The sequence below is a fragment of the Rosa rugosa genome, chromosome 4 (genome assembly GCF_958449725.1).
Source record: "Rosa rugosa chromosome 4, drRosRugo1.1, whole genome shotgun sequence".
NCBI lineage: Eukaryota > Viridiplantae > Streptophyta > Magnoliopsida > Rosales > Rosaceae > Rosa > Rosa rugosa.
In genome coordinates, this window is record NC_084823.1 from 21,112,289 (window position 1) to 21,135,036 (window position 22,748).

The following is a 22,748-nucleotide window of genomic DNA, read 5'->3' on the forward strand; positions in this document are numbered from 1 at the left end:
AAACTCAAATTAGAACCTGTACTTCAAATTAAGCAACAAAAAGAATTGCTTATCGAAGAAACTAGTGAAGATGAAGAAGCTAGTTTCATCTATGAGCATAACCTCAAGCACATTCAGAATAAGCTTGAGTCTCAGAAAATTCCTACTCTAGAGAAAATCAAGAAAATGCTCGAACAAAATATCGTCGTAAACCCTCAGAAATTTTGGGAAAAAGACCCAGTGGTCTGTGAATTGAGATTACATGATATGAATTCCATCTGTCATGTCAAAGCCATTCCTCAGTACAAAGAGGAAGACCAAAAGGAATTCAGAAAAGACATTGAAGATCTCCTGAACAAGAGATTAATTCAACCATCCACTAGCCCTCATCATGCTCCAGCATTCTAAGTGAGAAATCATGCAGAAAATCTCAGAGGAAAAGCTAGAATGGTAATTGACTACAGAGATGTCAATAAGAAGACCGTTAAAGACGGTTATCAAATTGCTCAAGTAAGAGTACTGATCAACCAGCTCAGATGAGCTAAAGTCTTTTCAAAATTCGATGCAAAGTCGGGTTTTTGGCAAGTCAAGATGCATCCAGATAGTGTTCCTCTCACTGCATTTGGAACACCACAAGGACATTACGAATGGTTAGTAATGCCCTTTGGCCTAAAACAAGCCCCTTCAATCTTCTAAAGAAAGATGGATGACATCTTCAAACATGTTGCTGAATTCTGCATCGTCTACATTGATGACATCCTTGTCTTCTCCAAAAACAGAGAAGAACATATGAAACACCTCTATGAGGTTCTAAAGCTGATAGTTCAGCATGGAATCATCTTAGGAGAAAAGAAAATCTTCTTTATCCTAGATGAAGTTGATTTCCTTGGAATAAACATCAAGAATGGAATAGTAAAACTCCAACCTCACATCCTTGAGAAAATCTGGAAATTCCCAGATAAAATTCCAGATGCTAAGAGTCTAGAAAGATTCTTAGGAGTCATTAATTATGGGAGAGATTTCATTCCCAAAATCTCAGGACTAACAGCAATGTTATCTCCTAAAACTAGTTCCAAAAGAAAATGGAACTTTACAGAAGATGTTGAAAAAATTGTGAAGCAGATAAAAGCTCTCTGCAAAAATCTCCCTCCTCTTCAACAACCAGAGGAAAATGATGAAATCATTCTCCAAACAGATGCTAGTGATAATTACTAGTCCAGTGTTGTTCTGGCAAAAACGCCTGGAACTAACATTGAAAAGATCTGCAAATTTTGTAGTGGCAAGTTCAGCCCTGCAGAACATAATTATCCTACAGGAGAAAAAGAAATTTTGGCTGTCAAAAAAACGATTTTAAATTCTCCAGCTTTTCTTGGAAAACCGTTTACTGTACGCACCGATTGTGCTAGAGTAAAGAATTTTAAAAATTTTAAACTTGATAAAGCTGCTGATAGAGAAAGATTAGCAAACTGGCAATTATTTCTTAACCAATATGATTATACTGTTGAATTAATTGCCGGAAACAAGAATTATCTTCCAGACGCCCTAACCAGAGAAATGGCAATGTTCAGCCAAAGAGATGACGACGAATGTCGCAATCCCAGAAACAGAAGAACTGGGAAAGAACATGAAACTGCTGAGGATCCTAAAGAAAAAATCCTCAAAAGATTTCTGCTAGGTCCAAAAGGACTAGCCACAACTGATCAATCTCAGGGTAAAGGATTGGCTAGCCATCTCAAACGGCAGACGGTAAAGGCTCATCAAGACCGTTGAAGGCTGTTGCTTTGCCAAAAAGCAAATCAACTCCAATTGGAGTTATAAATGTTTTTAATTATGAACTAAAAACTTTCGCTGATCCTGTGTTCAGAACTGGCAGGAGGCTAGCATACCACCAGAAGGCAATCTTAGATAACCTCTTATTTTCTTTTCAGGAAAGAAATAGTGGAATCATGTTCCCAACTCTGTTTGCATTAGCTGAAGAGCTTCATGAAAATGCTAAACCACAGTTTGAAGAAGTTCATGAAAATACACAGCAGAGTGCTGTCCAGAATGAAAAAATTCAGTATCTTGAAGATCCTGAAAGTGCTAGAGTCCCTGTTTTAGCACTAACAGAACCAGATTGGTTTGACTTTCATAATCTCATTGGAAGTCATAATTCTGACTTCTCCTCTCCAACCCTCTTCATAGTCCCTAGACCTTATGTTGGAAGGTATGTAGTCAATGTTCAGATTGAACATCCTCAAGAACACAAGTTTTGGCTTGTTGAAAATGGTTTTGTCCATAATCTCTGGACTAAAACTAATGATGATCTCAAAGGATTACCACCGATCATAGTCAATACAGTCAACAATGTCAGAAAGAATGACTGTATCCTCAGGTTGAAGTTCTGATCAACGCCTCCAGAATGGATTTAAAATAGAAATGGTGAAGTTGAATATATTTCTCCATATCATTATGTGAGGATTATCCAAGAAAGGTATCTGCAACCTGCATGTGTGGGATACAATGGCCAGCCGAACTCTAGCATCCCTTGGATGAAGGCCATGTCCTTAGACTATATCCAAAAGATCATCGAAGAAGATAAAGAAAATACATTCCTGGCAGCAGGAGAAAAAATCTTAATCACTGCCTATGATCACCCTAAAGTGGTAAGCAGTGACCTTTTTCTATCTCTCAAGAGAAAGGAAATCGACTCTACGTTGGCATGCTTGCACTGTATCCAGAAGCTTGAAAATGACAACCACTATAAGATGTATGCAGATACAGACGTAGAAGATAATGAAGTGAAAGCCAGGATGGATGACAACTCTCTTGTCCTAGGCCACAATTCGGAAACAGACGAAAACATGTGAAGCAGCAGGTGTAAAAAGCACTGAAAGCAACTTTGGCTTTTCCTAAAGATGCTTTTGCTTTTCAGGAAAAACAAGGTGAAAAATATTTTACCTAAAAGAATCTTCTTTTCACCACTTGACCTCCATCATTAGGAGCACTCACGGAAGCAGAAAATAATAGAGTTGTGCTGTACATTTTTATGTTTTGAATTCTGGTTTGAGTTCCGCTCTCTATATAAAGAGCTTTCAGTTGTAAGGCATCAGAAAATTGAACAGAAGAGTCTTATCTCAAGAAGTAAGAAAGCCATAGTAGCTGTGTGCTCTTTCCTTCCTGTCTAAGAGTGAAGTAGTGTGCTTTCCTTCAAGTAAGTATCTGTAATCATTCTCATGGATAGCTAAATAGCTTCTTAGCTGTTAAATAGCTTCTTAGCTGTTTTCCTGAGAATGAGGCTCTGAATTTTTAGTTTGTATTTATGGTTGAATAAATAATTTCAGAATGCCTATCCACTTCGTCAATACTTCAATATGTTTAATATGTTTTTATGTTCTTATGAATATTATGTTTTTAGCCTAAAATCCTGTACTATCTCTAAGGTCTAGATTTTCTGTTTTGAAGAAAGCTCTGCCTCAGCTTTTGTTAAAAACAAGCAGTAGTGATTCCGCCTGTTAAAGTAACCGTTAGGTGAAAAACTTGGGTATGTTGAAGGCTAGTTTTGTTTTTTTTCAAGGGTTTGAACATGTTTTTCTAAGAAAAAGTAGATTTTAGACCCAAAAGTCAGCATAGGATACATTAGACACTACTCTAGAAAAGACTACCCTTATGAGTCTTTTTCCTTAAGATTTGTGTAAATGGGCACAATACAAACTTATTGGTGCAAGTGGGCAAAATACTAAGGATTTCTGGGTAAACGGGAACTAACCCTTCTCTAAATTCATTTTCCACTTCATAGTTGCTTTAGAGTGAACCTCAACAATTTAAATGCAACATATAAGTCATACAACTTTAGGAGGCAAATTGGTATACGTCAACGTCTTTATAATTAAAATTGAAATTTGTATCTTATGTCCATGCATATCCATCAATGGAATATTTATAGACGTGATGTAGAAAAATAAGCACGTTTCGCGGTTGTTACGCCATCGGTCAACCAAGAAGACATAGAAGTGACGACGGTTGACCAATTCGATCGGATTAGAAAATATGGTGAAATTGGTTAAATTTTTTACCACACTCATAATTTATTGTAATGATCACATCCAACGGTTAGTTTTTTTATTTTATTTGAATTGATAGACGTTGCTCTTTGGAGTGTATGATATATAAATATAAGTTTATAAAAAAATTAGTATCTTTAAAGATTTATTTGTAAATAAAGCCCGCAAGGCCCGGCCCGCAAAAGCCCGAAAAAGCCCGCAAGGCCCTCTTTATATGGACGGGCTTGGATCCTTCGATTTACAATAAAGCCCGGCCCGACCCGTTGATGAGGCCTACACGTCGGCAATGGGCATGTACATAGAGCTTAACAAAAAATAGAAAGGGTTTTTGTCTATTTACCCTATTTTTAGGGATTTTTTTCTCACTTACCTCATTAAGTTTTTTTTTAATTTAAGATTACTCAAAACACTCTAAGGAAGTATCAATAGCTGACGACAATTGCAAAAATCTCTAATGCTCTTTCCAAAACCTAGCCGCCAGGGCTATGGAGTTCTAATCTGGCGATCGATCCCGATCTCCGCCCTAAGTGGAGACTTGTTCTCCTACCTCTGCGGTTTTACACCCGCCCTGCAGCATCGTCCTTTTCCAGCGATCACTCGTCAAAAGCATTACGCTCTAGCCCTGTCCCAACCTAGCTTGGCACATTATTTTCTTAGGAACGATGTCTGTATCTTTAGGCGTCATCGGTTTTTTTTTAAGGACTGATGTTTCATTTAACACAGCACATCGTTTTCATTTAAACAAAACGATGCTCAATGGTTTTATGTACATCGCTTGCTTTTTCTAGAACCGATGTGTTGTTTCATTGTAGACATCTCTTTTGTTTTGTAAAATCGATGTGCACTGGTTTTGAGTACATCGGTTCTGCGGACACAACTCGATACATTAATAATCATAAGACATCAATTTTCATTTTGATACTGATTTCTAATCTCTCAAGTGACTTCGTTTTCCTTGGCATTACTGTTTTGTTATGCTTTTATATACTTCACTTCATTTTGACAAGCATAATGTGCAAAGTTTGCATCTAGCTGCTGTTGGGAAAAAAAATGCATTCCCATCATCCAAAAATTGAGGCTTCCATTAATTTCTTTTCAAATTCATGATTCAACATAATTCACAAAATAAAACCTCAAAACCTATAAAGGCTAGCCTAGACATTTGATCCAGCTTTAGAATTCTTATCTGTAGCCACTTTAGTAAACCCTATTGGAAATATTTTAGTGTTTGGAGCAACAACACAATACTCAAGAAGGATCAGTCTCAATAACCTTGAACTCGACACTCCTCATTCCTCCTCTCACAATCCAGAGATCACCCTTCCTCACTAGGGTGTAGGCCTCCAGGAAATAAGCTGCAACATATCAGAAGAGTAGGTAAAGTATAATCAATTAGCAACTTCTGGTCTCTGCCTACTGAATGAAGTATAATCATGAAGAAATAAGTGCAAAAAGGAAGTTAAAGTAAACCTGAGCACTGAAAGACTTAAGGGGGTCCTTAATTGTCTTCCTTTAATTTTTTCTTTAATCCACGGCGACCAAGGTTGGCAAGCTTAACTCTCTTGTGGCTTATGGTCCTAGAAATGGCGACAGATTAAGAGCACATGTTACTCATATCTTCTCTAAATGAACTATTAACTATTTGATTTTCTAAAATCGCAAGTAAAATATAACTAAATCTACACACATGCAATCAACCCACAACAACATTAGTAAAAAAGAGAGCAAGTATCTCTACTCCTCAAGTGTACAGCTTAATTCTTCAAGGACTAGAGGAAGCTAGAGGAAGAAGATGAAGATTTGCAGCGAGAATCTAGCAAGAAAACAAGTAACACACTTCACAATGGCCTGAACAACCATTGTATCAACCTGAAACAGAATATCTAATTACTCAGAGGAATACCTGAATTGATCATTGTAAGCATTTGAAGTTGATATTGCTTTCTGGAAAATCTGCAATCACACATTACAAAGAGCTATTTAGATCGAGGACTACATGCAAACCAAACAAGATATTGAAGTCAACAATTTCACTTCCAGCCCCACTTCCCATTCAACTTTAAATATCAACAATAAGGGAATTCTAGTAGTGTAAAAAGAGTGAAAAATAAGGGAATTCTATTAAGCACTTAAGCTCGTGAATCCTTTTAAGGTGTATGATTAAGTAGGGATAATTATCAAGTACAAATGAGACAAAGTAAAAAAGAAAAATAATCAACAAAACTATTTTACACGCAAACTTCCAATGTAGAGAAAAAAGCTCTACAATAAATAATACAGATAAATGAAGGCAGTGTCATGCTGCTGTTTAGAGATTCCATTTTCAAGTTTATCGTCCACAAACACACAGGAAAAGTGATGAATAAGAAATAAATCACTTGCTATAAAATAATTTGAACAAAACATGATGAAACAACTCTAACCTGCATAGAACATGACTGGGCTTGCCATCAATTCCGCATCACCAATAGAAATGGTCATTAAATCCCCAACTATCCAGCACCGGAATTCACCAATTCTGCATCATTGGTATGTCCTCTTTGTTAATAACATAGCTGCATAGCTACCTATTTTTTTATCTTTTATCTTTACAACAAGTAGGAAAGTAAGCATGTTAGTGCAGATAATGTATTTGTTCTATATATCCAACAACAACAACCACCTCCCCCGCCCCGGGGGGCCCACTACTTACTCAGAAATTGAACCCATAGATAGGAAATAACTAAAATTGTCTTATGAAGGTAGACAAAGTTGAGCACTCAACCCCTAACCTCCTATAAAATCCAGTTCTGAACTCAGATTTTTGTTCATAAAAAAATCGAATGAATCAAAATTGAATCAATTGATAAGGAAATGAAATGGACTGAAAATTATTTAGGACACCTTAATACAGATGTGTCCTTATTAGGTGTCCTTATATCCAGTTTTTGTAGTAGTGACTGCAAGGAAAAACTAATAATAAACAAGACTAGTAATTAAAACATAAAAAAGGCAGCTATGAAGCTGAACTATCTAGTTCACCTGGATGGTGCAAAAGGTGAAGAATTGCAAAAGTGGCCATTCAGATCCCCAACTTTCTCAAAAAAATTCTCATCCAGGTTCAAAGCCAGGGCAATCAGAGATACTAATCTTTTCCTGGCGGAACTGTAAACAACTATAAATTATCAATGGTGAACAACAATTTTTACCACCTATGTATAGAAAGCTAGGAAGTAAATCGTCATCAAGGTGACACAATGCCACTCTGTATCAGAAATATATCATGTCTTCCTTGTATCGTAATTAACATTTGAAAAAGTTGTTCTATACCTTCTGGAGGCCATTGATTCAACTTATTTTGAGTTACGTCTTCAAAAGGACCAAAGTAAAAACTCTGTTTTGAATCACTTGTTTTGAAATTGACACAAGAAAATTAAAAGCAACATCCTTTCTTCTTTCCCATTTAGCTCAACCCAAAAACAAAACCACAACAATCCCATAGTACTACGTCCAGCTTTCCAATAATACTTCAAATTGCAACTAGCACATTATGTACGCACATTATACTGAATTCACCAATAATCAACACCATAATAATCAAATCAAATTGCATCAGACCTTTACCTTGCTCTGGTTTTGATTTCGCTTTTCGTTTTGCTTCTCTCAGATTTCACTCTAGATTTGGGGATCAAATAGCGCTTCAGTTGTGCCCCATCCTCGATTCTGAGTTCGATCGTCCTCGAAGAAGCTCGGTCGTTGGAGAAACCACAATCGGTTTCGGGGTCGAACCAATTCAAAACAACATTGTAATGTCAGAATTAGGAACCACACGAGTGCAACTTAAACAAGGTGATTAAGACAACTAAAAAAGAGTATAAGGGTTCAGAGCCAGCAGAAAAGCATAAAACTTTACATCAAAACCTCAACTTTCGGACACCAAAACACACCCAGTCACCAGATCTCAAACAAAACACACAAAACCCATCAACCCAACTACAAATCCATCCTTCACTCACTACCCAAAACCTAATTAAGCAAAATTCCATCAATTTTCTTCAACAATATTCTGAATAAACCAACAAAACCCACATCAAAATCACACCTTGATGACGATTGTGTCGCCCCTAAAGATTGCAGAAAACCAAAAAAGTTAGGTCAAAATCGAAAAGAAGAGGAATTGGATCTGAGGGATTACGGGTCGAACGATTCAACTTTATCGGTCATGGTGGAAGAAGAGCAGGAAATTGAGACTCACCCATAACTCATTCTCCTTATATGTGAGGCCGGGCTCTAGCGCACAAATCCATAGAATAAAAGCAACTAGCAAAAAACATCGAAGAGCGAAAAAGAAAAAGGGGGCTGGGTTTAGAAATTCATACACTGATCTGGAGAGAGACGTTGAGATGAGATGAGAATTAAGCTAATTGATCTCAGTCGGAGGCGAAGAAAGGTCGAGAAGGAGCTCGGGTTTCTTCGACATTGTTGGGATCTAGGTTTCTTCGACTCTCTCAGCTCTTTAGATTCCACCAAAAATGGAGGAGGAAGGATTGTGATGGTGAGGAGGAGGAGGAGGAGGAGGAGCTCAAGTTTGGGAGGAGCTCGAGACTGAGCTCAAGGGTTTCGATCTGTTTCAGTTTTGGGGTCGGGCGCAAATTTTTTTCTAAGTGTGAAAGTTTTGAGTTTTAGTACCCGCTTCTTCATTTCACTTAAAAGACTTAGCGCGTTTTGCAAAAGTAGGTTCCCGCAAATTTTCAAACAAAACTTTTAACACCGGTCATTTTAAGACCCGAGGTTAATGATATACATTTAAATCGGTATTTTCGTAAAACGATGTTAGATTACTTTTTTACATCGTGTGCAAGTCTGACCGATTTAAAACATGCGATGTCTATGAACAGATTTCTAGTAGTGTGAAAGACACAAAGTGCCTAATTTGTACACACAGGTTTGAGGATAGGGTGCATCTCTTTTGTAAATGCCCCACTGCTCATGCCATACTCTCTTCACCTCTGATTGAATTGCAGAACAGCTTACTGCCTCATATTAATCTCAAAGAGTGGATGCTTGAGCATGTTGTGCATCTCAAACAAGATGTGTTTGAAAAATTGTTCATGGTGTTGTGCGCCATTTGGAGAAATAGAAATAACATGTTATGGCAAGGTACGTCTCAAACTGCTATTTATATTCTATTTAGCTCATGTGCCTGGTTGGACGAGTTTCGAAAGGCTAGGCCTCAAGAAAACAAACAGGAAGCTTCCACTAAAAAAAAGTTGGAAACCAATTGATGGAAATAAATGGAAACTAAATGTTGATGGGAGTTTTTTGCCAAATCACTATAATGGAGGACTGGGAGGAGTGCTTAGAGATGGAGCTGGATAGTTTAAAGATGCTTTTGCACAATCAGTGAATCATGTAGCGTCTCCTAAACAGGTTGAATTCCTACAGAAAAATTGAAACTGCTCCAGCTTTCCCAAGCTCATGATGTCCTAATTGAAACAGACTACTTAGAAGCCATAACTAATATTGCAAATCCGAATTCTGAACTGTTGGATGTTGCTGGTATTGTAGCTAACATCCAGGATACGATGAAAACTATACCAGGAGTACAAATTTTTTTTTGCTCCTAGAAATTATAATAGAGTGGCACATAGGCTAGCCATCATAGCTTTTGAAGATAGACAGAATTTGTATTGGTTTCAGAATGCTCCTGAGTGCTTTCTAGATGCCCTCTAATTTGATTATAATTAGCCTTGAGCTGTTCTATCAATACTGATAATCCTTGATTAAAAAAAAAGAAAAAGTTATGCATACTATTAGGTGATTAATAATTATCTAATAATATTTAATAGTTATTTTAGAGTGTGTTTGGATGAGGGGAAAAGTGATGGATTTAATTGAAAGTGAGGATTTCATAATTCTTAAAAGCCAATTCCCTTGTTCGGCATTGTCAGATTGGAATTTTTTAATTTCTCTATGAAAAAGAATTGAAGAAATGCATTATTTAAATTCCCCACTTCAATTTCCACCAAAATAACTGTTATTTACGAATTCCTTTAAGAGTGTGTTTGGATGAGAGAAAAAATGATGGAATTTAATTGAAAGTGAGGATTTCATAATTCCTAAAAGCCAATTCCCTCGTTTGGCATTATCAGATTGGAAATTTTAAATTTCTCTGTGGAAAAAAAACGAAGGAATTCGTTATTTAAATTCCTCACTTCAATTTCCACCAAAATAGGTGTCATTTACGAATTCCTTTGCAGTATTCAATTTTCATTTCCAAAACAAGGTTTTTTTTTGTTTTTTTTTTAACTTTCTTAATTTATTAAACATTCTAGATTTTTTTTTTTTGAAACAAACTGACAATAAAGGATTAAATTCAGTTTACCCCTTTGAGGTTTGGGAGTAATTTCATGTTAGTCTCTGTCCTCTTAATTTAATCAGTTTACCCCTCGAGCTTTTCAATTCTCCTCAACCGTGTCCATTCCGTCCAATTTGGACGTTAAGTCTGAAAAAAAAAAGTCACTTTAAGGGCTAAAATTGTCATTTCAAGGAAAAAAAAACACCATGACAAAAAAAATTCTTCTTTTTTTTTTCATGGTTATTTTTTATTTTTTATTTCCCTCTCATTGAAGAAGAATAATTTTTTTTTTGGTCATGGTTTTCGTTTTTAATTCTCTCTCATTGAAGAAGAAGAATTTTTTTTTTTTAAATTGTCATTTCAAGGAAAAAAGACAATATGACAAAAAAAAAATTCTTCTTCTTTTTTTTTTGGTCATGGTTTTTTTTTATTTTTTATTTCTCTCTCATTGAAGAAGAAGAATTTTTTTTTTAATTCTCTCTTATTGAAGAAGAAGAAGAAGAGAATTAAAAAAAAAAAACCATGACCAAAAAAAAATTATTATTCTTCTTCTTCTTCAATGAGAGAGAATTAAAAAAAAAACCATGACCAAAAAAAAAATTCTTCTTCTTCAATGAGAGAGAAATTAAAAAATTAAAAAAACCATGACAAAATAATTTTTTTTTTGTCATGGTGTTTTTTTTTTCCTTGAAATGACAATCTAAAAAAAAATTATTATTCTTCTTCTTCAATAAGAGAGAATTAAAAAAAAAAAAAACCATGACCAAAAAAAAATTCTTCTTCTTCAATGAGAGAGAAATAAAAAAAATAAAAAAAACCATGACAAAAAAAAAAAGAATTTTTTTTATCATGGTTTTTTTTTTGTCATGGTGTTTTTTTTCCTTGAAATGACAATTTTAGCCCTTAAAGTGGACCTTTTTTTGTCAAACTTAACGTCCAAATTGGACGGAATGGACACGGTTGAGGAAAATTGAAAAGCTTGAGGGGTAAACTGATTAAATTGAGAGGACAGGGACTAACATGAAATTACCCCCAAACCTCAGGGGGGTAAACTAAATTTAATCCTTAAATAAAAGTATTACAACCGATAGATGTAGAAACTACACCGAATTAAGAAATACCAAAAAAGTATGAAAAGCAACAAAAAGATATGCAATTAAGCATTTGATGAAGCACCGGACAGAACCCGGGCTATATAAAAAGATACTGATGATATGGTGCACCATACCTCCACCAAAAATATATCGTCGAGTAGCGGTAACCTTCCGTCACCGACCTTATTTAATAAACTAAAAAAAGTACTAACGATATGGTGCACCATCCCTCTACACATCAAAATGCGTCGAGTAGCGAGTAACCTTCCGTCATTGACCTAGCCTAAGTAGCCGAAAAACCAATTCCATAATGCAATAGAAAAATAGGCCCAGAATAAGTCTCTTGGATCCCAAATACGAAACCAGAACCAAACAAATGCCCCTCATGAGCCCACGAAGGCCCAAGCCCATTTCCATTAGGCATCCAGATAAGAGTTGTGCTCGACCCTACCATCTCTCGCTGGCGGAGATCCATTCCGACCCCATCAGCTTGACGCTATGAGCCGTCATCTACGTCGGACTGGCTTCTCACCATCCCAAGCCAGAGACCCGCACTGCTGTCGCCTGCAAACACCGCCTTCACTCATAGGGAAAGATCCTTCTACACAAAGTCGAATAGAGCGGCACCCCTGTCTTTAAGCCGCGCTCGCCGTGCTACTCTGATCTGCCACTGCCTTAATGGGGCACCGCCGGACGCTGTATGTACCCTTCAAATTAGGCCTCAGTCGTGCAGCCCAAGTTCTGATCCGACCGATCTCAGCCTGCGACGTCAATCCTTGACCAAAACCTGGTCGCAATCCACAAATCCCGATCTCTTGACCACCCCTTTTCGCATGGCATTGCCAGACAACGAGGACAAATGATCCAATCCTAGTGATGGTATCGGAAACAAGCCCCATCGAGGATGGGGGACAGTTCTTGAGAAGCCAGGCCAACGGTGGCAAACTCCCAACCCTAGCTAGCAGAGCGGCTCTGCTAGGTTTTGTCATACACGTTCTAGATTCTAGATAGATACAACCAAACAATAGAAATTGCAATTAATGGAATTTTTGGTTAATGGAGTTAAAGATTCCATCATTCATAAATTTCTACGGATTGTAATTAATGAAATTTTTGATTGATGGAGTTTTAAATGTAACTAAGGCATTAAATTATCAAGAAACATGTGAACTATTTCATCAATTTGTGTTTATTATAAGTAAAGTTAAATTAAAATTTAAAAGAACAAAAACCGCCTAGGTGCCACCTAATGGTCTAACTAGGTGCCTGAGCACTAGTCCCCTAGGAACCGCTCGACTAGCGCTTAGCGATAGAACCTTGGTTGGTGATCGATGATCATGATTCATGAGCTTTAACTTTGTTTACAAATTAAAGTGATATAAGTTTCCTATCTTTTGGTATAACCTTCATGTCATGGTGTGATTGGTTTTGAATTTTGATTGTTAATGTTTCTATATTTGAATTCTTCTCCTGAATCTATAACAGAACAATAGATTTTCTCATCATGTCTGATTGACGTTGCACCAAAGAGCATTAACCCTCAGGTACAAGTGAGAAAATGACAAAATTGAAAGCCTATATAGGTTAGTTTGATTAACTTTTTCTGATGACTGGCCTTCTGGGAAATCATTTCACTTTGAGATCAGGCTACCATAAACTGTATGAGGTTAGTGCTATGCCTTCTCTCCGACAGCCTCATTGTTCTCATTCTATTGAATACAGTTTGGAAATTGATATGGAACATTAAGTCTTTACCAAAATATTGCATTTTATGTGGAAAGCATGTTTAAATAATCTCTGCTTACTAGACTAGTCTGTTTTGGAAGAAAGTTTTTAATTCCCCTCTATGTCCAATATGCAAGGAGTTCCCGAATCAGTTGAACATTTATTGTTTCTTTGCCCTAGCCTTGAGTGGTGGGTGTTTGGTTTGGGATCCGTTTGGGTTACAAAGTGAATTTGTGGCCCTTTCATTTTCTTTACCTCGTGTTTAAAAGAATATGTTTTGGGGAGAAACTGTTGTGTATAAGCATTCATAATAAGGTCATCTATATATAGAGGATTACATAGATGTTTGCTTGGAATACAAGTATAGAATCCTACTACCATTAATCTAAGATATTTATAGGATATCTATGAGAACATTCCAACCATATTACAACTAGGTTAAGTAACCTCGTTTGAACTAGGCACACTAGAACTCCTGCAACACTCCCCCTTGTGCCGTCCAAACATGACGTCATGTCCGTCGATGGCGCTCCTCACGTTGCCTCATTAAAAACCTTGTCAAGTCAAAAACCCAGTGGGACAAAGATAACATTAGTCGAAGGAGAAAAAGAGCACAACATCCCCTTCACATTTCGAGATCAAAACATGTAGACATCAAACCTCCCCCCGATGTCACTTTCTTCCCCTGATTGCTACAATCATGAAAGTTCGAATAATTTCTGTAGATATGTTTCTTGAATGTGGATTTAGGCATTGATTTAGTAAATAAATCTACCACATCATCCTCAGATCGGACTTGAGGAGAGATTGTTATTGCTAATTGTAGAATAACTTTGGCGATAGGCGATATATGCTTGGTGTTATCGCCCTTGATGAAATCTTGCTTCATTTGTTCAATGAAAACGGTATTATCCTCATAAATGCACGTAGGTTCATCATCTGTGGTAGACTTCAAACCATATGTACTTCGAATATGTGTAATTATGGATCTGAGCCACATACATTCACGAATAGCTTCGTGAAGAGTTATAATCTCTACATAATTTGAGGAAGTAGCGACAATGGTCTGTTTTGTAGACCTCTAAAATATCGCGGTATTTCCTATGGTGAATACATAACCAATTTGGGAACAACCTTTATGATGGTCAAAAAGGAACTCAGCATTAGCGAAATTTACCAGAAACATCATTTGGATTTTGGTAGAGGGAGTACGACACCAGATGGTGGTGCTGGCAGCAGTTGCAGCGGTCATGGCGATGGCGGTGACAACACTTCTAGGGTACGATGAGTCCGATTTCATCATATCATCATTTGTTTTTTCTCTTTACGGATAGAATAAGCCCATATCTATCGTACCCTTTAGATATCGAAAGATAATTTTTACACCAGTCCAATAACGTCGCATAGACGCAAAGCTATATCTAGTTAACAAGTTCATAGCGAATGAGATATCTGGTTTTGTGCATTGTGCTAAGTACAATAATGCACCTATTGCACTTAGATAAGGCACTTCAGCCTCAAATACATATTCGTCATCATCCTTGGGACAAAACGAATTCTTTTTAGGGTCAAGATTACGGACGACCATGGGAGTGTTAACATGCTTGACTTTATCTTTATTAAAGCACCTAAGCATCTTTTAGAATTCCATTGCCATGTTGCTCAAGTTCTAAACCGAGACAAAATCGTGTTTTATCAAGATCCTTCATCTCAAATTGGGACTTGAATTGCTTTGCGGTTTCCTTTAAATCATCTAGAGTTCCAATCAAGTAAATGTCATCGACATATACCGCAACAATTTCAAATCCGGAACTTGTCTTCTTAATGAACGCGTACAGGCATAATTCATTATTAACATATCTTCTTCTAATCAAGTAATCACCTAGACGGTTATACCACATTCGGCCGGATTGTTTTTATCCATATAGTGAGCGTCTTAATCTAACTGAAAATGCGCTCCGTGGTCTAGAGCTACTTGATTCAGGCATTTGAAGTCTATCAGGAACTTTCGTATATACTTTCGCATCTAGATCGTCATAAAGATATGATGTAACCACATTTATAAGCTGCATATTCAGTTTTTCAGAAACTATTAAGCTAACAAAGTAGTGGAATATTATGACGTCCATTACTGGAGACTACGTCTCCTAGTAGTATTGTCCAGGGCATTGTGAGAAGCCTTACACCATTAGGTGAGCTTACAATCTCGTTCTTCTCATTACGCTTTCTAACAAAGACTCATTTATGTCCAACGAGTTTTATATTAGGAGGTGTCGACATCAAAAACCTGAAAACTTTCCTCTTTGCTAGTGAATCCAATTCAGCCTGGATCACATATTTCCATTTAGGCCAACCTTCTCTACGTCGGCAATCATCAATGGAGCAAGGTTGAATATCATTTGAACTAAGAATCTCATGCGCAACAGAATACGCGAATACATCATCAAGGATGATGGAGTTTCTATCCCACATCCCATGTACACTAGTGTTATTAGCAGAAATCTCTTTATTCTTAGGAATTGGCTCTGACGTTAAAGTGTTCCCAATGATACCATAATCCAGAATATTCGCATGAGACGGATTTCAAGTTAATGGATTGGGTTGTGCGAGACTCGCTCTCTTCCTAGGGCAAGAATCCACGAACCTATGGGTCTCTCATGCTTCCTAGCGGGACCCGTGTCCTGTGTTGCCACAATGGCACCATCTCTGGCGGAGCCATGTCTTCTTGTAAGGACATCAATCTTTGTAGGCACGTTTGCAGCAGATATATGTGATCTCGTCACTTTAGCAATGTCAGAAAATGCATCAGGTATATGTGATATCGTCGCTTTAGTAGTTGTCAGAAAACGCATCAGACAGTGCATCTGCTACGTTCTGAAGATCAATAATCCTTCTTCAATATCAAACTGTGCAGTTCGGGGATCAAGATGAGACAAAGTGGGGACAGACCACGACAATTCCTATCATTCTTAACGTTGACGTTCTTGTCTCCCCCTAACGACAGGAGGATTGTCTCATCAAAGTGACAATCAGCAAGTTTTAGCGGTAAAGAGATCGATTGTCAAGGGTTCTATATAGCAGACTATAGTTGGAGATTCATAGCACACATAAATACTCATTCGTCGTTGAGGACCCATTTTGGTGTGATGTGGAGGCGCAATTAGCACATAACCCGTGCACTCAAATATTCGTAAGTGCGAAACATTTGCCTCGTAACCAGTCATCAACTATGACGTAGAAAAGGGTTGAGTGGCGGTGGATCGATCGTAGATGAATAAGTACAGCTTCGTGCAAAATTGCATAACCCCATGTAGAAATAGGGGGACTGTTCTGAAAGTGTTACATGGGAACCAGATGCTTAACATTGATCCTAATGGACATGCAATAATCATCAAAAATTTTCGATTTAAACTCTTCAGCATTGTCAAGACGTGTTACTTAATAGGATGATCCGAGTGGTGAGCTCGTAGCCAAATAGTTTGTGCTAGGAGTTTAGCATATGCAGCATTACCTGTGGATAATAGAGCGACAGGTGACTAGCGTGTCGACGCGCCAACCAACACCATAATATCTAAATGGTCTGCAAGGTGGTTAAATAGGTTCACGAATATCTATTTGGATTCTATGTGAAAATTGGACAAGTTCTTTAGCATCCTTTGCGAAGGACGGTATCAGTCGGTCCTAATTTCCCTAAAGAACGGGATTTGCAGAACAAGCAATGGGCCTGAGAAGCAACCAATGAGGATTTTGGTTGGGCTGGGAAGCCATTACTGGCGTTGGAAGCATATGAGGTAAGGAGGATGCAAACCTTGGCGTCAAAAATGGAGTTAGGCCACAGCCCTAGGGGGGTTGGCAACTACGTCAGTGGTGGTCTGAGAGCTCCCTTGGATCAACTTTTGATACTTGCTTCTCGTAGCTTGAAAGAATGGATGTCCGTGTGAAGTCTTTAAAATACGAATCATCATATCACGACCAAGATGTCCCAATCGGTCACGCCAAAGCCCATATGTGTCCGACTCCCATAGGTCATCGCTTATGACATTGTTAGATTCAATGGCTCAAATAATGGTCACATTAAGTCCACTAGAGAGGCACATAAGTTCATCTAAGATGAGTTTAGGTCCGTAATCATTAAAGGTAATGCAAAGGAATTCATTCTCATTTTCACTATGCGTTTCCGCATGATATCCGTTGGCTCAAATATCTCTAAAACTCAAGAGGGTTTTGCCAGCTCTAGGAGCCTAGAAGGCATATGTGACAATAAGCAAGGTGTCGTTGGGCAAGGGGAATTGGGCTATTCCATGACCTTGAAATTAACAAGTCAGATGGTCATGCCATCATTGTCACAGAGGAATATGTAGGCAACATTTCCAAAAATGAGTAAAACTCGAGATTACAATAAAATTGAGGAAAGAAAACTCAAATTTTATTAATAAGTCAACAAACTACATCAAAGATTCTGATTAAAAAAAAAGATCTAATCCAAAAATAACTATTAATGCAAACAAAGATAGTCACTCAACTTCTTTAGGTAACTCCAAGATAAATACGACCAGGTAAGAAAGAAGAGATGTTGGTGGAGCGAGGCATGATATGCTAAAAATAGCACACAATTTAACCTTGTAAAATATAGTTGTCAGTATAGAATAAGTAGGGATCATTCAAGCCGGGGATTGAGGGTACACCTATAATTGCATAAACAATTAAAGAATTAAAATATGTATAAGGTATAATTTACAAAAATAAAACAAAGAATAAAAGAATAAACAAATCGTAAATGGGGGTTTTTAGGATTAAAATAAATTAAAATAAATAAAACAAAGAAAATGTACAAACACATATACAAGGGTGGAATGCAAGGAACAAAGATCAAAACCATATCTATATGCAAGAAATCCGGTTACAATTCTTATAGTTGTTTATCTATGTCATGAGAAAGAAGTTGACCATGTGAAACATTAGTAAGCAAACGATTTCCCATAGTTTACTTTCCTTGAATAATTAATCTAAGTGAAAGCACCTAAATTAATCCTATATAATGAACATGCAATCATAGTCTAGAAAGCTAGCTAATCAAGAACACATTCAATGTATGAAGAACAAAGAAAGGATGTCAACCAATGTGCACAACCTAGTATGAGAAAGCTCATCTATTTGCAATCCTCCTTAATTGATTTCTACTTTTGTCCAAACCCTTTACTACTTATGAAATAGGTTCATAAAACTATTAGGTAAATTGTTTACCTAAATCTAGCTCCAATTACATGCATATATCCTAAGTTGGCCAACAAAGAACATAAACATGCAAAAGTTTTCTGTAATTCAAAATCAATTAAGCAATCTCACATAAGCAACATAGAAATCAACTATAAAGAAATTTCAACTTTATTTCAAAACATATAAACGGGCTTTAAACTTTGCCCTTAACATTATTTGTTAACTAGAATTCATAAGTTACAAATCAAACCAAAGAAAAACTAAAAAGTTTACAAGGAAAAAGATGAAATACAACCTGAAGGAATGAATGAAGAACTTGTAGACGTTGAAGCTTTGAAGATCTTGAAAGCAAGGCTCCTCAAGGGATACAGCACAGAGTGGATGATGGTGGCTAGACTTGCTCACGGCTTCTTTTTCTTCTCCTCCTTGGTTGAGATGCAGAACTTCTGAAGACTAGAGAATGGAACTGATTTTTGTGTGAAGAAAATAATGAAAGAATTGGTCAATGAAATGTCCCAGGGATGCATCTATATATAGGAGACATCTAGGCCTTCTGGATTCTTCTTTTAATTTCTAGGAATTATCTGATTGATCCACATAATTTTAGCCAATCAAATAATTCCATGTCATCATTGTGGTGTCATCCAGCCAATAAGAAGCCTCTGAAATTACACCTTGATTCTAGGAAGATAATCTTTGCTGAATTTACATGAATATTTTCTGATTTTTTTATTTTATTTTGGCCAAAGAAGAAGTGCGAGCATCAAGGAATGTATCTGGACTTGATTTCATCCTTTCTGCATGTTGTAATCCCTTGAAATTCTCCAAGATAACTCCAAAAATGTCACTTTCTAGAACCCCTTGTATATCTCACGGTAAAAACAATTATTTTACTTAAAATTCCTTCCTTTTGTGTCCAGGAAACCCTAGTATACTTAGGTCTCTTTATTTGCCGCAATATCGTAAGTTTCTAGAATATTCTTGAATAATCTTGAAGTCACATGGTCTCCTAGTGCTCTCAGGTTTTCTAGCCCCATCAAGACTCCTAGTCAAACAAGGACTCTTCACATGAAATGTTCTTGAACCTTCCAGAATCTTCTTTTGCTTTCCTAGTTCAACTGAGACTCCTTGTGTCATTAGGATTTCTTTTCCTGGTAGGAGTAGGTTTCCTAGTCCAATTAGGACTTTGCATTTTTCACCATTTTTCTTTATTTCTCCAAACATGTTTCCTAGTTGACCCATGATTCCTATTTTGACTAGATTCCTAGTCAGACCAGGAATACTCAATTTCTTCATTTCAGCTCATTTCTGCATCCCTTGTGCCTTGCCTTTGTCATTTTCAACATCTACTTTGCTTCTCATGCTCTTTTAAGCTCATTTCTTCTTCATCTTCTCAAATGCACCTAAAAATAGAAACAAAGTTAAAATTGATTTAGTTAAGGAAATAACTAAGCAAAATATGAGGAATTAACTATTAAAACATCGCATTGAAATGCTCCTATCAAGGCTCACTTAAGTTGGTTTGAACTCTAACCTAAACATCATATCCACTTTGGATGAGGTTATTTGAAGAAGAGTTAATACTTAATACCAATGACAACTAAAAAAAATTATGGCAAATGCCATCACAATAGTTCTTGGAAAATAAAAAGACTTTTATCAAAATCTGCAACATTCATGTCCATGCCCTCATTGCCAGATTTGAAGTCGTCAACCTTCAGCTCGACATCTTAATCTTTATATTCCACGAGATGAGCTTCCCTTACGGTCCTATATGCCTTGTAGGCAATAGCTACATTCTTAGGTGCTTTGCAAATTTTGGCCCAATGATAAGATATTCCACATCGCATACACACTTCATTATGAGCAAATGCGCAAGAACCATGGCCCCTAGGGCCGGCGGCGGCAGCGCCATCATAACTGGTTGTGGCTCCACCATGGCTAACAGCCCCTCTCTGTTCGCGGCGGCCTCCACGGTGGCGGCGGTTATTGTTCTGGTCATTTCGGCTATTTCCTTCCAGAGCTGAGTGATCGTACGGACTAGGACGTCCAAATTGATTACCCTTGGGTTTAGAGTTTCGCTCGCGACGGCCTTCCTTAAGGGCGCCATTATAATTCGACTTCGGGATGGCCTTAGTGCTAACAGGTTGGGAATTATTATTCTTCACAAGGATGTTGTCATATTTTTTAGCAATACACATAGCTGTGATCAACTCATGAAACCTTGTGATCCGTCTCGCACTTATTTCAATCCGATAGTTCTTAGAAATCATCAGTGTAGAGACGGGGAAGTTAGAGAGGGTCTTCTCAATCAATTGAGCTTTTGTGATAGTCTTTCCACGTATAAAAGTGCATCAAGGCTCTAATGCTGAGTGCTTTCGAATTGAACTCCATAACAGTCTTGTAATCAGAAAAACGGAGATTGTGCCATGGCACCTCCAAATTTGGAAGAAAGGAGTCGCGAACGTTCCCAAAACGTTCTTCAAGCGCAAACTATAGGTTTCTAGCACTATCCTCATTCATGTACTCAAGTTGAAGGGATTTTTTTGTGGGACATTTTGCACAATCACATCAAGATTAGGCACTTGGATCAATGCTAAGATCCCGTAGGCAGTCAAATGATTCTGCACATTACAAACCCACTTGTGATATCCAACACCCGTTGAGTCTAATGGAGCAAAATCGAGCTTGTTCAGGTTTGACATCCTGAAAAGGGAAACAAGAACTGGTTAGTTTTGGAGCTCAAAAGTTTCCACAAAAAAAACAAAATAAATTTCTGAGCGTAAATCGCTACCAAGAATTTGTTGGATTAGACCAATCAAAATAATGATGTTTATAAATGGTCAGGAACAAAAATGTTCAATGCTTCAACGAATTAAAATTCAGAGTAGCACGAGCCCCCACAATTCGACTCAAAATCTCACAAGTTTATAAAGTATAAACAATAATGAAAGAGAAAAATGCACCATTAGTGCCTCAACTCTTGTGCACCGGCCAGTTTGATACCCACACTCTCAATGGTATCAATGTGATACCTGAACTCATATTTTGCTATCAACGGGGTACTTCCATTAGATTTCGCTGACGGCTCCGTCAGAGGTCTAACGTGGCAAGCACGTGGGCCCCAAAAATGCCATGAAATGACTTAAAAGACCCCAAAATTTTTTGTTTTAATTTCAGAAAGTCAAACCTTCTTCCTTACCAAATTACAGCAAAATCCACTTCGATCAATTAATTGCTTTTTGTATATATTGGTGTTGATGACTAGTAAATTCATGGCGCAATTTGTACAACCCAGAGGGCTGTATGAAGGAAAGGAAGACCACAAGGAAGAAAGAAAACAAAATTAGTGAAGGAAACACGAGAGCAAGAGACAGAAAAAAAAAAAAAACTATGATCGGCGCATAATCGCTGATGGCTTTAGACCAACAAATTGGAATCAATCAGATTTTGATGAAGCAAATCTTGATGGCTTTGGAAGAACAAATCGGAAGCCATGGTCGCAGATTTTGATAAAGCCATAATCGTTGATGGCTTTAGAAGAACAAATTGGAAGAGACCACATGTAATGAGCAGAAATCCAACCAAACTTCCCATTCTCCTCCGTCGTCGTTTTCCAGAACTGCCGCGACTCCTGCCTCTCCCACCTCCACGACCTCGTTTGGGACGTCACTCCCTCCCCCAATTCCCTCCATTACCACAAGTCCTGGGCTTGGGACACTTTTTCCTCCTCTGTCTCCCCCGCGCCTTCCAGAAGCTCAACCGATTCGATGCCGCCGATTTACTCAACAGATCTTGGGTCGTCGTCGCCGGCGACTCGCAGGCTAGGCTTAATCCAAAGTTCCCATCTACTCCCCGCTCAATCCAAAGTTCCCATATGCTCTCTACTCCTCTCTCCGCTGATCTGAAGGACATTCCCTTCCTCCGCTCAACCTTCACTTCTTCCTTCTTCAGTCCGGGGAGGTCCGCCTTGAAGATGTGGGCCTCCGAGGTCTCCTTCCAGTAGATTCGGGTCTGGGCGAAGGCGGAGGTGTCGCCGGCAGTGGAGGAGGAGTTGACGAGAAAGCCTATGCCTTGGAAGGGGTCCTAGATGTCGAGGGAAAATGGGTCGAAGACGTTGCTGCATCGGTCGGTGCTAAAGAGACTGAGAGCCATTGCTGATGGGTTTGCTAAGGTTTTTGATTTGCTGGTGTAGATAGGTATTGGAAGACTTGGTTGCTTTGGATGCTTCTGAGAATGGAGGGAAAAGTGGAGGTTTTGATCGATTAGGGATGCATTTTGGGTAAAAAAACGTGTTTGCTCTTTTTTTTAGGCCCACGTGCACGTCGCTGTCGGAAAAATTTAACGGAAGTA

The 22,748-nt window shown here is 37.8% G+C and overlaps 2 long non-coding RNA genes across 2 annotated transcripts; both read right to left on the reverse strand.

The window, feature by feature from the left end:
- Positions 1–5,162: 5,162 nt before the first annotated feature.
- Positions 5,163–8,391, reverse strand: LOC133741884 (uncharacterized). Its single transcript, XR_009862208.1, has 5 exons — positions 7,044–8,391; positions 6,446–6,540; positions 5,926–5,975; positions 5,493–5,599; positions 5,163–5,377 (listed from the first exon to the last, which is right to left on the reverse strand). It is a non-coding gene; the product is annotated as an uncharacterized LOC133741884 (long non-coding RNA).
- Positions 8,392–17,582: 9,191 nt separating this feature from the next.
- On the reverse strand, positions 17,583–18,877 carry LOC133742742 (uncharacterized). The gene is made up of 2 exons (XR_009862702.1): positions 18,691–18,877; positions 17,583–17,863 (listed from the first exon to the last, which is right to left on the reverse strand). It is a non-coding gene; the product is annotated as an uncharacterized LOC133742742 (long non-coding RNA).
- Positions 18,878–22,748: the final 3,871 nt, after the last annotated feature.